The following is a 6,000-nucleotide window of genomic DNA, read 5'->3' on the forward strand; positions in this document are numbered from 1 at the left end:
TTCACTCCCCTCTCGTTTCTTTTGTTTTTTCTTTTCCACTTTTGGCTCAAATCATGGTACTGAATATGTAAAACCTGCAGTTTTGGGTATGTTACCAAAGGAAACAGTTTTACTTAAAATCTTGTTTTTGCCAAAATATTTTCAAAGTAGCTGGAGAGCTGTCAAACCACAGTGGCTCTCAGCTGCGTTTCCTTCTAGCATTTCCCCGGGTTCTCCCAGCACAGCACTCAGTAACTGGATAGTATTTGAGGAGGAGGGGAAAAAATGTTGCACGAGACAGTTTGTAGATTTAAGAATTATCCTCCGGGTGCTGAAGGCCAGAAATCCAGAGGTGCTCAGCTGCCAAACTCCAGGCTGCGTGACTGTGGGTCGTTCCTAGATGTAGCTTTCAGTGAAGGGACCTAGAGGAAACACACTGGTAATGGTCAATATTTAGACTGTCCTTCCAAAGTCTTCGTATTGTTTTCTGCCTTGGGTCATGCGACTTTGAACAAAAGAATCTCTTCTGATAGAAAAAAAAAAATTCCTGAAAGCAGCTTGAAATGACATGCCTTTTGGCATTGCCGGCACTGATAGCCATCTCCTCCTCTGAACCATCCCTTTTAACCTTAGCCTACATTTGTGGGATTTAGGTACTAGTATCACACCTTTAGAATAATTTAAAAGGAGGTAGTCAGCTTTTGTGGTTCTCTAACAACATCTTTCAAGTGCTTTGAAGGAGGTGCTAACAAATTCTTTGAGAACTTATTTCAATAACTGTGTAGAAATTATAATTATCAATTACCCAAATGATAATCACTAATTGGCAATAGATTTCGCCTCAGAGTTCAAGTGCTACTACCTCCCAACTATTTTTACTAGATTTACTGGTGGTGTTAGGGTCCTGCCAGGGAACAAGTGGCATAGTCTGTGAAGCAGTAATTAAAGAGGATTTAAAGCAGGCAGGTTCAAGGGAGCCAGTGGGAGATAATAAAACAGCCGGGACTACTCAGTCACTCCTAGGCCTGTAGGGGCGGGGGAAGGAGCAGTGACTAGAACCCAGTGAAACCTCTCACTATAGGAGAGATGACTTCTGGTAAACAAAACCCTGCCATGGCCTTTCTTTCCTTTCTGCTCTCTTGAAAATGCCTTCTATTGTCCAATACCAACAATAAGCCAGAGGATAAAGAGGCCTGGACCTCTTCTCTTTAAATGCCATCAATGTGCTGATGACAGCCAGGGTTTTAATCACCAGTTTTGAATTTCAATTTCCTTCTGGGTTATCTCAGGTGAGCTGCTGGATTGTTCACCAAATTTGATCACTACTATAATCCTCCCTATCTCAGCTGTTACCTGTCTCCTACCAGTCTCAGGCCAAAAATCTTTAGACATTCTTAACTCCTTTTTTTCTGTCATGATCAGCACTGTCTCCTTCAGCAAATCTTGTTGAACCCACCCCTCCCTGTTCTCAGCACTATCACCACATCTGGGGTCTAATAATCAGTTGCCTGGAATATTATACAATATGCACTGTTTCTACCCTCCCCTCTTAAGATTTAGTCTCCACACAGACACCCAAATGATCTGTAGAAAAACCTAAACTAGGCTGGATGTGGTGGCTCATGCCTATAATTCTAGCATTCTGGGAGGCTAAGGCAGGTGGATCACCTGAGCTTAGGAGTTTGAGACCAGCCTAAGCCAGAGCAAGAACCTGACTCTACTAAAAATAGAATAACTAGGTGGTAGGTGCCTGTAGTCCCACTATTAGGGGGTCTGAGGCAAAAGGATCACTTGAGCCCCAGAGTTTGAGGTTTTTGTGAGCTATGATGTTATGGCACTCTATGAAGGGTGACAAGGTAATACTTTGACTCAAAAAAAAAAAAAAACCTAACTAAAAACCTAAATTAGATCATCTTCAACTTTTATTTAATTATTTATTTTTTGCAACAAAATATTAAGCAATGATAATAGTAATAATGCAAAGAAACTAACATTCACATTGTCAGATAGAATGTTATTGATGATATGTCTATTGTCTATTGCAGAATACTTTGATCAGTTAACTTCTTTTGTTTTTTCCAAAGTCTCTAGAAAATAGACAACTAATATTTATAAATAAAAGTAAAAGATAATTTCAAAAAAACAGATCATGCCAAATCTTACAGACAATAGAAAAAGAAATACTTCAAAATCATTCTACTTAATCTGGATACACCTGATATTAAAATTGGAGAAAATATATTATCATAAAAGGGAAATTACCAACATATTTCACTTATAAATGAGGATGTGATATGATAAACAACATATTAATATGTTGAATTAAAAATTAATATTTAAGTAATGTACTTTGGTCCAGATTAAATACAATTTATACGAGAATTAGTCACTAATTAAGGAAAGGAAAATAAAAGAAAGATATTAGTGACTAATTCTCATGTTCAACTTTTATTCAAAATGCCTAAACTTAGAATGGCCTATAAGACCCAACAAAATCTTCCCTCCATCCTCCCAGCACTCTGGTGTCATTTTCTGTTACCTCCCCTTCTCTTATCCTTTCTGATAACACCAAACTCTCTTCTGTGCTTAAAACAAGCCAGCCACACTCTTAACTTGAAGAAGTGTTTGCCCTTGCTGTTTTCTCTGGTTGGGCACTCTTCTCCAAAACAACTGCCTGGCTCAGCACTATGCCTCCTTAAAATTTTTGTCAAATGTCACCTTCTAAATGAGACCTTTCTAACTACCTCATACTAAATACTAAAATGCAACCCTTCCATGAAGCTAGCATTCCCAATCCACTTCCCTATTTCATTTCTTTCCTGTAATACTTAGGACCATCTGGCACATTTTATGTTTTACTTTTTTTTAAATTATTATCTGCCTTTCCCCGCTTTTACTCCACCTCCTTTGTATAATGAAAGATCTTATAGGCCTGACATGTGCATAGGACTGTGAGGCGATGTGGGAACTGTCAAAATTTCATTGGGTGAAAGAAATCTGCTTCTTTTTGTCTTCCTTATGGCACCTGACAGTACTTGGCACAGGGGTGTATGAAGGCTCCCTAACTTGAACCAGAAAAGTTTTAAATATACCCCTGCTGGGATAGGAACAAGGGCTTTAAGTCTAAACTTTAGGCCATTTTGAAGCCCTTTCTTTAGAAATAAAAGGATTCTAAAGACCTCCTTGGAAGCTGGGAGAACCACAGAAAGGCCTTTTTTCATAAAAACACAATCAATAGATTATCTGAAGTCACTCAGGGCCAGAGTTTATCCTGAAAACAAACTGTATACTAGGGCCCTGCTGAAATCTGAGCCAGGGTCAGAGGCTGGAGCTCAGGAACTGTGAGAAAATGAGAAAAGGCTCTAAAGCACTTGAATTGTGGAAGGATTCTATATGTTGTATCTCGTCCTGCAAACAATCAGTCAAAGAATATTCTTGGTTGTATTTTTTAGTCTAATTTTTGAAATTTTAACTTAAAAGTCTTATAGGACTTTGCAAAGTAATAAGACACATAAGACTTCACATAACCTGGGAAAATAATAAATTGTTGAAAACTATTTCCGATCCTTTTCCCTGTGTTATATCAAATATCAATAAGTTGATGTAAGCTTATATTTGTTGAATGAGTACACAAAACTTTCCTGATTTCAGCAGAATAGAAAACATAAAAAGAAATTAATTACCATTAAGGATTTTCCTTATGCAAAAAATAGAATAGGCATTAGCCAAGTAATGTGATTTCAGGGACCCAAGAGGCCACCCAGTAAAAGAAATCTGTCCTTATAAATTTGCTGATACCTAAAACTTCACATTCCATAATCCAACTCTTATACTTAAGGATTTAATTCTGATTAAATGCAAATATCCCCTAGGTGAGGCCCTTCAGCAGTTATTTATTCCTCAGAGTGAAAAAGGAATCTGAGAACGGGTTTTGCCAATGAGCCAATGAATGGTTATGAGGATCCTGAGACTCCTGTGATCCAGAAAAACAAAGGATTAAGAGGTTCATACAACAAATTTATCTGCCTCATGGTTTTGCCTGGATTCAGTCTCCCTAGTATGTTTTCAAGAGTTCTTATCTCCAAGAAGCAAAGTCTTTTTGGGTAAATTGCCTTTTCTGAGACCCAGGTCAGCTTTCATTAGTCTGGACGTGGGGTTGGGGAGGGACAGGGGAGCAGTGTCTGTCAGGCATGTAAATTACATAGCCTTTCCATTATTCCCTGTCTCACTCTCATGTCTTCTGATCTGTCTTTATAAGGAATTTCGTACAATCAATGATACCAGTAGCAAATTTAGTCACAGATGAAATTGATCTACCCTCCATGCATGGGTGGATTTCAATTACTCAGCCTCTTTTTCCAATTATCCAAATTCCCACACTGGAAGATAACTCACATAGCAAGGTGTGTTTATTAGGCTCGTATTTCCAGCAGTTCTCCCCCAAGAAACCCTGGATCACTGGATCACCACCAGATACTGATTAAATTAAAGGACTTACAAAGAAATGTGATAAAAGTAAATGTATGATTATAGAAATCCCCTTCTCTGAACTTAAACTAATGAACATAAGATATAAAATGAATTAAAAAATATAGAAATAATACTCTTACAATACATTGGACAAAAACATGAATCCTAAATTTTTAATATCTATATAAATAATGAAGATTTTTAAAAACAATGCAAGAGTTTCCTACTATCACCATCCCCTCCCCTGTATGCACACATGTGTGTAAACACACATCCACGCCAAGGAGAAGCTGTGCCAGGAAGAAGAAAGTGAGTGGACAAAATCCTGAAATGTCTCCTGACGGCTCAGGGAAGAGTAATGAGGAATAGGCAACGAAAAGCCAGAACTAAAAAGAGTCAGCATTTTGCTTTTTCGGGCTTAGAGGAACATGAGAGAAATACCTTAGGAAGAATTATCCAGAACCTAATTGCCCATAATAAATAAAAGTTTGGCAGAATAAAAGACGAGAATAAAAGGAAAATACCACTCCAAACCACTGGATACTTTTCCACAGTAACTAAAAAGCATTACATAGATTGTGGCAAGAACCTCTAAATATTGAGAATTTCTCCAGCACAGCCACAAGTGCAAGGGAGTGAGGAAGAATGGCTGGGGAATGGTGATTTAAGCCCTGGTTGTTTTTATATGTCCAAAGATTTAGGGAGCTAAACCGGTGGACTCACCATAAAATGGGGTAAGGAGAAACAGTCTATTACCTTTATGAACCTGAAGGTCCCCTCCAAATAGACAGAATAAGATCTAGTAGAAAAAGGTGTAACAGCTTCCCAAGAAAGAGATTACAGACAAAATACTTAAATGGAATCGGCGCACCTCCCTGTCCCCACTCTCTCCTCCATGCCACCACTGCCATCTTCTAGGTAACTTAAAAGCCAAACACAGACTCTAGCCAATAAGATAGAGGAATATTAACCAGCAGAACCAGATAAAGTAGAAAGGTAAGCAAGGAGAAACTACCCAGAGATTTGTGAAAAGAGTAGAGGGAGTAGAAAGATAGAGCAACTTCAAGAAACAAAACAGCAAAACAAAAATAAATTTAGAAAAGCAAAAACAAATACATAAAATGCAAGCATATTTTCTGCAACCTAAACAAATAATTCATTCTGGATAAAGACATCAGTAATAAAAAATATTCATGAATGAAATAAAATTTAAAAAAAATTTAATATTTGAAAGAAAAAAACCAAGGTGAAAAGATAACAGCAAAATTAGGCAACAGTGCGACTGGAGAATGAACTGGGGACAAAATAAAACTATTTTAGAGCCGATTAATTACGTATAAATAGCAATCAGTGGAGGGGTACAGGAAAAGGCCAAGTCGATGACGATCTTAAGAAAATATCACAGAATGTGTAAAATAGAAGAAATAGTGAAAGGGATGAAGAGAAGCTATGGTGAAGAGACACAGGGGACCAGTGACAGATGGAGTACACAGAAATGACAGGGCAAAAAAAAAAAAAAAAAAAAAAAAATTCAAAGATGAAATGAAAGAA

Source organism: Otolemur garnettii, unplaced genomic scaffold, assembly GCF_000181295.1.
Source record: "Otolemur garnettii isolate 467f Iridium unplaced genomic scaffold, OtoGar3 scaffold00063, whole genome shotgun sequence".
NCBI lineage: Eukaryota > Metazoa > Chordata > Mammalia > Primates > Galagidae > Otolemur > Otolemur garnettii.